The 13,797-nt window shown below is 36.1% G+C and overlaps 1 pseudogene; it reads left to right on the plus strand.

Annotated features, from left to right (window-relative positions):
* The first annotated feature begins 1,413 nt into the window (after positions 1-1,413).
* Positions 1,414-1,857, plus strand: LOC121043260 (60S ribosomal protein L27-like; annotated as a pseudogene).
* Positions 1,858-13,797: the final 11,940 nt, after the last annotated feature.

The raw sequence follows: 13,797 nt of genomic DNA on the forward strand, positions 1-13,797 counted from the left end.
TCACAATTATTTTTCCAGATCATACAGCTAAGCTCATGTCAATCAAGTAGACAACTTAGCTTCTTGGCCACGGTATTAGGCTCAGGATTGGCCATACCAACCAAATATGTCCACTGAGAAAATTTCAATGTGTTTGATGTATAGTCACTGATAAAGATATGATATTTTAGGCTGCTGATTCATTAAGCCATTGGAATGCTTCTTGGTGTTGCAAACGGGGGTAATTTTCCCCAGGTATTGAGAATCTCTTAGAGAATAAAGTCAACAAACAGGCAAACAAATCTACAGAAAAGATAAAGAGCTGATACCTTCTTATGAACTATCGTATCCAAGCATGAAGCTAGTTCTGTTATATGGTCCAATAAAGCCACACTCCCTTTTATTCTTAAGACAGTTTGAGTTCAGTTTCAATGCCTTACAATGGGAAAATGATTCCTAATGAATAAATTTACATCAAGAGAATACTTCAGGACTAGGAAATAGGCTAATCTTTTTAAGATGTTACCAAAAACAAAGCAGACAATGATAATATTTAGAACATTACTTCTATGATATTTATAGGACATCATGATCAAAACGTATTCACGTGATCATAATATTCAATAATATGATAATTTACAAGAGTGAGGTAAGTTTGAGTTGAGAGAGTCCTTTGGTGTAAATAACATTTACAAACCTTGTAAAACGTAAATCAGATTATACTGTTTCTCTTCTCAAAATACTCTACTGTAAAGTAAAGCGGAAGACTTTATAGGCTTCAATCCATCCTTCTTATCTGCTTTATTAGGTCCCTGAATAATCTGCACCCACCCTCTTTCTTATTCTGCTCCAGACACATTGGCCTCCTTACTATTTCTGTAACTCATCAGAAACAAAAACAAACAAGCAAAAAAAAAAAAAACAAACCCATGGCTAGAGTTTTTATCCTCACTCTTCTCCTCTTTCTAGAATGCTCTTCTTATAGATATTGACATGACTGACTTCTTAATTATATTTGAGAATTTTACTAAAATGGTAATTTTTAAAGCCTTTCTTGACCATTCAAATTAAATATCATATGTTCACATTTTCTAACTTTCCCTGGTTTATCCCCCAGCACTTATCACTATATAATACTTTATTTAAAATAATATGCATATTGTGGGGTGCCTGGGTGGCTTACTCAGTTGAGCATCTGACTTCAATTCAGGTCATGATCTCACACTCCGTGAATTCAAACCCTGCATCGGGCTCTGTGCTGACAGCTCAGAGCCTGGAGCCCGCTTCAGATTCTGTGCCTCCCCCTCTCTCTGCCCCTCCCTTGATCATGCTCTGTCTCTCTCTGTTTCAAAAATAAATAAAAACATTAAAAAAAGTAATATGCATATTGTTTATTGTCTGTCTTTGTGCAGAAGTATATATTATAAGGGTTGGATGGCTGGTGTCAACAAGGGCAAGTTTGTGAAACCTGGGATGGTGGTGATGGTCCCAGCAAAGAGCTACTTCCAAGGCAAAGCAGTCCTTGTGAGGAACATTCGTGATTGCCACCTCAAGCTACCTCTATAGCCATGCTCTTGTGTCTGGAATTGACTGCTATCCCTGCAAAGTGATAGCTACCATAGGCAGGAAGAGGTCAAAGCTTGAATCTTTTGTGAAAGTTTATAACTACAATCACCTCATGCCCACAAGGTACCCTGTGGATATCCTCTTGGACAAAACTGTCAGCAATAAGGATGTGTTCAGAAACTCTGCTCTTAAATGTAAAGCCTGAGGAGGGGCCAAGGTCAAGTTCAAGGAGATATACAAGACCTGCAAGAACAAATGGTTCTTCCAGAAGCTGCAGTTGTAGCTCTGTTTTGTTTCAGTCATTACAAAATAAAGGAAAAAAAAACGTTTAAAGTGTCTATTACATAACTGCTGTTATGTAGACTAACTTTTTTCTTTCCTTGTTTTTTAAATAAGTATATCCTCAGTGCTTGAATTAGTGGTTTAGTAAAATAAGTGTTCAATAAACGTTTGTGAAATAGTGAATGAAAATCAGATTTGAAATCAGAATTCAGCACTCAATACCTGTTATACCACTTATGGAACGGTGATATTGGAAAACTAATTTGTCTCTGTGACTTTAGAACTTGGTAATTTGCATAAAAGTAGCCTTACTGTCTTTCTTACAACTTTATTGAGATATTTATTGAGATATAGTATATATAGTCATTTGCACATATTTCAAGTGTATATGTATTTTTAAAGTTTATTTATTTTGAGACAGAGAGAAAGTGCAAGCGGGGAAGGGGCAGAGAGAGGCAGAGACAGAATCCTAATCGGGCTCTGCACTGCCAGCACAGAGCCCCATGCAAGGCTCGAACTCACAAACAGTGAGATCATGACCTGAGCCAAGATCAAGAATTGGAGGCTTAACCAACAGACCCACCGTGGTGCCCCTCAAGTGTATATTTTGATAAATTTCTAATGCAATCCTTCCTTCCTCTCCCCACTAGTCCCTTGGCAACCACTAATCTTCTTGTATTTGAGTTTTCATATTCTAGGAATTTATAACAATGTAATAATACATCAAGCATAAATTTTTCTTTCTTCTTCTAATTTCTGAAGAAAACACCAAGAAGTTTCCCAAAATGATGTATCATTTTACATTTCTACCAGCAGTAAATGAGCATTCTACATTCTAAGACAGTTGGTATGGCTAGTCTTTTAAAAAAAATTTTTTTAAGTTTATTTATTTTGAAAGAGAGAGAGAGAGAGACAGAGAGAGAGCAAGCAGGATAGGGGCAGAAAGAGAGAGAATCCCAAGCAGGCTCTGCACTGTCAGCACAGAGCCCGATACAGGGCTTGAACTCATGAACCATGAGATCATGACCTGAGCTTAAGTTGGACGCTCAACCAACTGAGCCACCCAGGTGCCCCAGTATGGCTAATCTTTTAATTTTAGGCATTTTAACTGATGTATAGTGGTATCAAATTGTCATTTAGATTTGCATGTCCTAATGACTAATGATGTTGAACATTTTTTTGTGTGTTTGTCAACCATATATTTCCTTCAGTTAAGTGTGTGTTCAAAGCTTTTGCTAATTAAAAACAAAATAATTGTTTTATAATTATTTTTATTTTTTAGTGTTTTGTTTATTTATTTTGAGAGAGAGAGAGAGACAGCATAAGACAGAGAGGAGACAGAGAATCCCAAGTCGGCTCCACACTGCTAGTGTGGAGCCCGACATGGGGCTTGATGTCATGAACCATGAGATTATGATGCAAGCTGAAATCAAGAATCAGATGCTCAACCAACTGAGCCACCCAGGTGCTCATATAATTACTTTTAAAATTTGTTTTATAATTGTTGTATTTGAGAGTTATTTACATATTCTGGAAATAGGTCCTTTACTAGATATATGTTTTGCAAAGATTTCCTCCTAGTCTATGGCTTTTAATTTAATAGTTTTAATCGTGTGATGAAATTCAATTTATCAACTTGTTGATTTATAATAATGATATTCGTATTGAAGGTAAGGTATTTTGATTAATTCAAGGTCAAATTTAGAAAGTCAATGTAGGGGCGCCTGGGTGGCGCAGTCGGTTAAGCGTCCGACTTCAGCCAGGTCACGATCTCGTGGTCTGTGAGTTCGAGCCCCACATCAGGCTCTGGGCTGATGGCTCAGAGCCTGGAGCCTGTTTCCGATTCTGTGTCTCCCTCTCTCTCTGCCCCTCCCCCGTTCATGCTCTGTCTCTCTCTGTCCCAAAAATAAATAAACGTTGAAAAAAAAATTTAGAAAGTCAATGTAGAAGGTTGATAGGTGTAGGTTTATATTTAAGTCAGTGATATCTATTTTGAATTACTTCTTAAAAATAGATATAGATATAGATAGATATTTCTGTAGTGTTATTATTGGCATGTGGATATCTAGCACCACATGCTGAAAAATCTCCATAGGGTTGCTTTTGCATCCATGTCAAAAATAAGCCTCCATGTATGTATGGGTATATTTCAGGACTCTATTCTGACCCATTTGAGAATTTGTCTATCTCAACATAATCAAGTTAATGCCATCCTGCCTTGACAATTACTTCTTTACAATAAGTCTTGACATCAGGTGGTGTTACTACTAGAATGTTCTTCTTTTAAAAAAAATTGCTTTGCTTATTCTAGATTCTTTGCATTTCTCTATACATTGTAGACTGTAGAATTCTTCCCATACAATTGCTTAGATCAAGTTTATCTTATGATCAAATCAAGACTTTAGTAGCTTAGCTTATATCATTTATTCATTGATCCACTCAGACTACACATTAAGTACCTACTATATGGAAGGCACTGTACTGTATGATAGTGTTTATGAGCAAACAAAGGTATATCTCTTTACAGTACAGTAGGGCATGTATAATTAAAAAAAATCAAACAAGTTTATAGGGAGTAAACATAGGAATGATAGAAAACTTATAACTTCCAATAATATTTAAAGGAAGCGATAAGATTTTTTTTTTGAGGAGGTGATATTTGAGTTGTACTATTAACTCTGACAATAATACCACCACTATTTCTAGGGGGAAAATGTTAAGAATTTCATATGAGTTCATAAAAACCTTTTGGAATGTATTACTTGTTGCATCTGTAAAAATAAATTAAAGAAAACCTCACTTAAAATGGAGTTGGGACCTGAGGGGGAGCTCTGATACATTTCTACTTGCCTTAAGAAGCATACCTCACATTACTCACTGGGAAGATTACTCTGCATATCCCAGCAGCAGGAAGAGAGAATTTCTCTTTGCCCAGGCAACAGTTCAGTCAATGAGAACTCTGTGAAACAGCCCCTTCTAGTTTCCTCCTTTCCCCTATAAGACCGTGCTCCTCTCCTCTGTTTTGGGATTTGTCTGTGGTTCATCATAGTCTCCATATCCAAATTGCAAATCCCCTGCTATTCCAAAGTGAATTCATTTTGCTGGTAAAATAACTGGCTGTTTTGTTTTTTAAGGTCAACAAATCAATATTGCAAAGTGGTATATTGTTAGGATTAGTACATTTTTTGAAATATCTTACTCATTTTATAAGGTGACTTGAGGACTTTAGTAATAGTCCCTGTGTCTTGTCTATTGCACAATTTAATTATGCTATGTTAATTAGGATAAAAAAAATTTACCCTGTTGCTCCCTGGTGAAGTATACAAAAGTCATTTTAAATCAATTCACTCTTAGCCATAAATTTAAAAAGGTCCAGGGGCGCCTGGGTGGCGCAGTCGGTTAAGCGTCTGACTTCAGCCAGGTCACGATCTCGCGGTCCGTGAGTTCGAGCCCCGCGTCAGGCTCTGGGCTGATGGCTCAGAGCCTGGAGCCTGTTTCCAATTCTGTGTCTCCCTCTCTCTCTGCCCCTCCCCCGTTCATGCTCTGTCTCTCTCTGTCCCAAAAATAAATAAAACGTTGAAAAAAAAAATAAATAAAAAAATAAAAAGGTCCAAAACGTAATGTGGCTCATGATTATTTGTCATGTTATCTCTGTCATATAAACTTAGGAAAAAATTAAATAATTAGATATGTGAGAAAGTTAATGAAGGTTAATAATTTAAATTTTCATCAAAGTTAAAATTACTAGTTTGTACTGTTTCTGTAAATAAGGGGTCAAAATGAAAATATAGGGTGATTGCTAATTGTAGAAGTAAATACTTAGGGTATTCACCAGATTGAAAGAGCTGCTATTATCATTGCCATTCAAATAATAATGATGATAGTACAATACTACATATAAATTTAAATCATTTTAAGGGGCGCCTGGGTGGCGCAGTCGGTTAAGCGTCCGACTTCAGCCAGGTCACGATCTCGCGGTCCGTGAGTTCGAGCCCCGCGTCGGGCTCTGGGCTGATGGCTCGGAGCCTGGAGCCTGTTTCCGATTCTGTGTCTCCCTCTCTCTCTGCCCCTCCCCTATTCATGCTCTGTCTCTCTCTATCCCAAAAATAAATAAACGTTGGAAAAAAAAATTTTTTTAAATCATTTTAAAAAGTGCTTTTTGTGTGACAAAACATTAAGAGCACTGTGAATTGGACTATGGACTGCTGCACTGTAGGCAGAGCAGCCCAGAAAGGAGATGGTTAACAAAAGAAAAGGTGCCTAGTCAACCCTGAGGTTATTTCCCCTATCTCATCCCCTAGGCTAGCTAAGATAAACAGAGGTACTGCCTCCTCTCTGCTGTAAACAACCTTCCTCCCAACTGCCTGGTGCCAGGATTTTGTTTTGTGTTTACCCAAACCCCTAACGAAGAATATCTTCAAGACCCCCTTTCCCTCACATCCACAAGTTAATGTTCACAGATTCATTGTCCCTTTGTGCATGTCCATCTCCATGTTTGTAAGCCTTCTGATACTAATAAAAACAGGGCAAGGATGCTTATTTGGGGCTCTTGTTTTTTCTTGGACATTAGCCATCTCTCGTCTTTCATCCTGAATCCTGCTCTCTTGCTAAACAACAGAGAAATTTAGACCTAGAGTCTATGACAAAGTATGATTTTTTTTTTACTTAATTTACAATCAATTTTTGCCTTCTCTTCACTATTCTGACCCCAGGAAGTTGATCTTAATGGATTGAATCTCTGGGGTACGTTTCCTTCTAGCTTCTGGTTGAATTAGCAAAGGGATTCAATAGCAGAAAATTGGATGATGGAGGTGGGAAGATATAGGGATGTCTCTTCACTTTGAGCTTTGGTGATGGACTTGCTGTGATTCCCCCTTTCAGGGTTCCAGCTACCCTTGGATCCAGAGACACCATTTTTATACTTTTATACTTTTTTTATACTTTTATACTTTTGGGCCTAGAGAAGTTAATGGCTTCTGGTCGTAGCTTATCTTGGTCTTCTAAATATCTTTGGTTTGTTCCTTTAACCCTTTCCACACTCTGTAAATAATATCTTCTTTAAATTATCTTTATAATTCCAGATTAATATGTTTTTATGACTCTGGTAGGCCCTAACTAATATAATAGTGATTAAAAATATACTAAGTTAACTTATATAATAATAGCATATCTAGAAAAAAGCTTAATAGGATTGCATATAATGAAATTGATACTACCAAGTTGAAATGAACAGTTTTTATTTTTATAATGCGCTAGATGTGGAAGACAGTTTCATTCATTCTATAAATATAAAGTATATGCCTATGGTGTTCTAGTCTCTGAAGATACCTAGATGAATAAAATACCATCTCTTTACTCACAAGAGAACAGAGTATTGTGAAGTTTTCCTCCACACTGTTATATACTTGAGACAAGCAAATTCAGGAATAGAAAAACATTTTTACCGTCATTGTAGTGTGAGCAACATAATCTACCCAAGTATGATAGCAAATCATAATAAATTTCCTAGAGGAGCTGAAATAATTCTAATTTAATATTCTGAGGACATGTCTGGATTTGGCTCATGTGTCTGTATTCCTAAGTAAGCTAGGCTTCTAATTTTAATTTTAATCTTTGTCTAGGGGAGATATATCATTGAAAAATGACATGTAGATTTAAATAATAAGAGACTTAAAGTAATGTTGTTTATGTGAAGCTCCGCCCTCCATTTTTTATTTGTATGCGACCTTGAAAAGATTGTCAAAACCAAGTCACATAAAAATAGATGGGATATTATGAGACATTAAAATGATATTACCAAATAATATTTAATCATATAGGAAGACTTCATCTCACTCATTTTTAATAGGAGGGCCAAAGAATTAGTACTCACTAAGGATTTTGATGACTCACATGTACAGAGTCTTTGATGTTGAGCAATCTATGCTTATTTTTGTAAATGAACTCCTTTTTTCTGATAGCTTTAATTATCAGTTAGTAAGGTGGGCAAACAAACCCAAAAATTAGAATTGAATTTCACCATTCCTTTGATATAAAATTGTTTTAAATGTTTCAAAACATTGAAATACATACATTTCATACATTCCTACAAAGGACGGATCAATAGGTTAACTAATAGCAAGCAATACTTACTTCTATACCTCAGCCCAACACAAACCAAGATATGCTACACAAGAGGAAAATATGTGGACCTTCAAACAAAATTTTAAAAAGAGAAGCCATGGAGAGTGAAGGAATGTTTGTTAAATGAAACTTTCCAGTTCAGACTGAAGAAGGGCTGGATTCTTTAGTGGGGGATAGTTGATGCAAAAGTTTTTGCCTCCTTACTGACATACTTAACAAGGACAAATAGCAGCACCAGTCCTGGAACAGATGTGCCAACACAGCAGTGCCAGGATGGGATGAGAAGCAGGTGAAACCATGCAGGCAGATCTCCCACTACTGAGTGCCCCTTGCTAACCCCTCTCTTCACTATACTCTGAGGGCTGGACAATGACAATTTTAGGAGTATGTCAGTGCCCAGAGTAGTAGTAGGAACAAGTCAGGCACATCTGCTGAGAAAGTATGAAATAGTCGTGAGGGAAAAGGGACAAGGTGGCTTTTGCCTTGTCATGTCCCGAATCTTTTCTACCCTTGGGCTTTCTGTATTCTCCTGCTTTCTACCACAGCAAGCTAGCCACAAAAAAGCCAAAAGAATGGTGAAACTCAATTCTGATTTTTGGATTTGTTTGCCCACCTCGCCGGCTGATAATTAAAGCTATCAGAAAAAAGGGAGTTCATGTACAAAAATAAGCATAGATTGCTCAACATCAAAGACTCTAACACATGTGAGTCACCAAAATCCTTGGCAATAACTTGTACTTTGGCCTTTCTATCAAAAATGAGTGAGATGAAAGCTTCAAAAAATTAAATGTTAGAATCTATCTTAGATTTCTAAAGTTATTTTATATAATAACTTTTGCTATCTTCATATTTATTTTCTGTATAAAGTTTCAACAGCATTAAAAAATATTTATCACAAAAATATTTATCTTAATGCCCCTATATACAAAAATACTTAAAAGTGCTAAAATATGTGCATCCTATTTGCTTACATTACTTTTACACGATTACGGAAAGATGAACAAAGCAAGAACATTAGCTGAGCTAACATGAAACATTCTTCCATAATTTCTCAAAATGTACCAACATGATTAGTTCTAATCCTACGTTTTTGAGTGATAATAAACTTCAGGGACTCAGAGCATTATTTTTATACATTTAATCCTTCATTAATAAGTTTTCTAGCAGTACCTGCCCCACTAGCCTGTGAAGTGCTTGTTTTGCATTTCTTTTTGCTGGAGAGTCTCCTTCTCAGCAGTATTTCAGAACTGACAGTTTTGCTTGTGGTGATAAGAGCTTGAGGCCTCAGTGGCATGCTGAGTACTCCAGGGTTTCCAAAAAACAAAACAAAACAAAACGAAAAACAAAAAACAAACAAAAAACCAAACCAAGACCCCACACCTCTAAAATCAGAAGAACAGCAAGACTCTAACAAAAAGTAAGTACCGCAGTGAGGTAAAAAAGAAAAAAGCAGCTAAATTAATCATAATCTATTCTTACCTTTGTTAACGACTCAGGTTCAGCTATTTTGCATTACAGTCAGCCCTTCCATTAATTTCTGGGTTTTCTTTAATGCTGGGTGACAACCTGTAAGGAGAAAGTTGTTTATTAATGAGGCCTAAATATGTGTAAAACTTCTCTAAAACTGTTTCTAAAGCAGGTTTCTAAATGCCTTGCAATATGCCTAACCAATATGTTTAGGAACAGTTAAATTAGGATGGCAAAAACTAATGAAGGATTAAATGGGCCAGCCATTATCTGCCCCAGCAGCTTGTAGATACAAGTAATCATGAAGAACTTTTTTTTTTTTTTTTTGAAAAAAAGGACTTTTTTTTTTTAATGTGAGATTTTCTGGAAAACCAGGAGAGGAATTTTTTTTTTTCCTCCCACAATGATTAAGTACAATCTAGTTTTCTCAGGCCTCCTGACCTGTCTTTAGAGATAGGGTTTCATACTAGGATTAACCAGGATGTCACAGCCTCTTTCCTATAACCTCAGATATAAGAACTACAGTCTCTCAAAATAATCCTATAAATATTTCTGGGGCATCTTACATGTACTCATGAGCATGGCTTCTCCTGTCAGTCATTGACTACCAGTCCAAAAGGCATGAGTCAAGGACAACCTTATCCAACCAATCTCACCTGCTGAACTACAAGCTTCTGAGGTTCTGAGATGTCAAAGCTACTTTTTTTTCTTTCTTTCTTTCTTTCTTTCTTTCTTTCTTTCTTTCTTTCTTTCTTCTTTCTTTCTTTTTCTTTCTCTATCAGATTAAGATCATTATTATTTTCCCTTTGGCTATTAAAAAAAGGATGATTTGTTCATTTTGGCCACTCTGACTGGCATGAGGTTTCACTCTTATGTGGATCTTGAGAAACTTAACAGAAACCCATGGGGGAGGGGAAGGAAAAAAAAAAAAAAAGAGGTTAGAGTGGGAGAGAGCCAAAGCATAAGAGACTGTTGAGAACTGAGAGCAAACTGAGGGTTGATGGGGGGTGGGAGGGAGGAGAGGGTGGGTGATGGGTATTGAGGAGGGCACCTTTTGGGATGAGCACTGGGTGTTGTATGGAAACCAATTTGACAATAAATTTCATATATTGAAAAAAAAAAGGATGATATGTGCCTATCTATACCTTATTTGTAAAATACATCTCTATACGTTCTGTTCTTTTTTTTTTTTCTTCTATGGTCCTAGAAATTTCTGCAGAATTTTATGAATTTCTGTATCTAATATATGTAAAGGGGATTATGCATTTACAACTTAAGAAGCATTAGCAGCAAATATTACCCACAATTAAGAATACCAGAAAAGCTTACAAAATTATAAAGGTTTAAAAATTATTTACGCATAAATTCTGATTTGAAATATTTTGTTCCTCTTGATGTCACTGTTGATATCTATGTAGTCACAGATCAAACTCAGAGCTCTGCATTAAGTCTCTTCATTGTTGATGTACTTAGTTCTATTTCTTCCTTCCACAAATACATTTCATAAAGGCCTCAAGCATGAGTCCAGTGCAGTAGAACAAGCTACTGTCTGGACAACAAACATCATAATTAACTCAGCATCTTCTCTCCCCTGTCAAAGTGTTTTCAGATTCACAATATAACTGGATTTCAGTAAACTTCTTAGCCCTGATATAAATCATATTTGGTGACTTGTACCTTTAGTTTGCCAGGCATATCTAGACCTCACTATCTGCTTACACCTGAACTGTAAATGTGCTATACTAAACAATTTTACCTTTAATTTCAAAGATCAATCAGGTTGGCATATCCCTCTAGAAAATTGTGACTAAATGTGAAACTGGCAGCTTTCACAGATTATCTGATCTTCCATTCCAACTAAATGTTCTTAAAATATGCAATGCAAAAGAGAAGAAATCATGAAAGAATTTATTGGCTTACTCACATTGGACTCATTATTACATTTTTGAGATACTAGGGAAATGTGTACAAGATATTTTAATCAATAACCAGAGCCATCAACTCTCATGGGATGTGGTTTTCATACTCTGAATAAATATCATTGTGTAGTGCTCAATCATATCCCTTTTCTGTATTCACTAGGACCATTATACAGATCAAATTGATCTAAAATGAAAGGCAAGGTCATATTTCAAGAGAAAAGCAGTCACACAATGGCAATGTAAGATGTTTGGGTGTATGTGGACAGGTTCTTATTTCAGGATATATGGATTTACATAATAATTGCTTTTGTGCTTTTAGTACCATCTACTGGAGCCATGCTTCTGTGGTGAGCTGTCTCTCTTACTGTATCACTTTCCTGTGCCAGGTTAGCTAAAGAGGTAAAGGAAGGATAACTATCTCAAGTCCTTTATATAAAGCATAATGATATCATACACAGTAATTTTCTTAACCTTCCTATATGTTTTAATGAAATGATTGAAACAGTGTGCAGAAAATTGATACTCAATTTCTTAAAGATTCCATAATTCAATAAATGTCCTTACAGCTACTGGCAACACTGACATATGAGTTTTAGAAACAATAAATTACTTGTCCTAAGCAGTATCCTGAATGAGTCATTTTGAAAATCTGACTTAGAGAACAAAAGTTACAGCCTTATGACAATGACCCATAGCAATTTGCACAGACACCAGTCAGCTGAAAATCAAGATTAGATTAATTTATTCAGTTGCTTAATGAGCTTTGTAACAGAATCCTGTATTAGATTTTTTCTAATGGTGAAGATACATAATAACCCAGATAGATTATCTTCTGTTCCTGCACTATAGTTCACTAATTCATAAATGTGAATTTTAAGGCATTGTGAATCTTTAAGGCATGCACACTTCTATCACTGAATGAAAAACAGTAACTGAGTAATCAAGTTGATCACACAAGTGCTGGAATTTCACACCAAAAAAAAAAAAAAACAGAAAAATTTATAAACAGAACCATTTAACTAAAACTTAAGAAACATCAGTAACAAATGTTTATCTGTAATCAAGTACTCAAAATGTTTAAACTGTCACAATGACAATAGAAATACTATATGCATGCATTTTGTTTGAAAAGCACAGTGGTGTTTTTCTCCTGGACTTGGGGATGGGGAGATATATTTTCAAACCCATGACAGGCAACAGTCAGTCTATAAGAGCATTCTAAATTTCTCCTGAGGCAGTCCACGCTACTATAGAAAGAAGCATGAAGACTATCACCCCAGCTTCCATTTCTTGATCAATGGTAATTTGTGTCTGTTGTCTTTTCTGAATCTAGTATTGCTTAATATTTGATACTATTTGGGCAATTCTAAGACCTCCTTTTGGCTTGTCCAGTTAAAATCTAGAAGAGGCTGTACTTACCCAACATTTACATGTAAGCTGGTATTAGTAAGACCACCCACACATACATCACATCTATTCCACTCTTACAGTCAATTAAAGGTGATACCCAAAGTGAGTATTTCTACATTGTTATTTTTCTATCTGTAAATTTCCCAAGGCAGTTCAGGATGCTGTTGTTACTGACATTTCTACAGTTTCTGTGGAGCTATTCCATTTCACAGCCAGTGAGATTAGTTCAAGTTTCCTTTCTTTACACAGAATTTTCTCCCTCCAATCTGCACTAAAAAGGTATGACTATTACTTTACTGGTCATTGATAACACCAAACAATACAGAACGCTGTGGACTAACATTCATAATAAACATTCCTTTTCATCCTTCAGTGTCCAGAGATAAACTAACTGCCTTAAGTCAACTGATCCACAACTAAGGGAGGTAGGAATTCCTTAGGCATTTTTACCAAAAGATGTTTCAGCAAAATGGCTGACCTCTTTTATACCACAGCCCCTGCTTTCTGGAATTATCTGTCCATCACATTTGTCTCTGAGTGATTCATTTAAGAACGAACAGTTAAAGGGGAGAACATCAGGATGAAGCACAATATTCTCCCACATCTCCAACATGGCTTTTGGCTTAGAATTTGGATCTATTTTCATCTAAAACACCTGGAAAAAGCCAGTTCCTTCATTACCTATGTTATGTCCTTTTCCTCCAAGAGGTTTCAGTTTCATGAGGGAAGTTTTAAGAGGTAATCAAATAATTTTATCAGCTGATTGCTTCCTTATTTGGCTTTAGATTCACATTTCAGCAATTCTCTAAAGCAGAAATCCATGTCATTTGTACTCCATTTGCAAGATATACCATTGGTAATTTGTTACAGAGCATTTTGCCCATAAAATGGTGGGTAAAACCATGGGTTAAAAAAAAGCACCTGTTTAGGAACCACCTTTTCATCAGAATTTCACAACATCTCTCCATCACTATATTCTACAAAACCTAAAACCTCTAAGTGACAACACAGCTATGGTGGCAAGTTTGAGTTGGTCATCAATTGATCC

Source organism: Herpailurus yagouaroundi, unplaced genomic scaffold, assembly GCF_014898765.1.
Source record: "Herpailurus yagouaroundi ecotype Mexico unplaced genomic scaffold, PumYag 186, whole genome shotgun sequence".
NCBI classification, from domain to species: domain Eukaryota; kingdom Metazoa; phylum Chordata; class Mammalia; order Carnivora; family Felidae; genus Herpailurus; species Herpailurus yagouaroundi.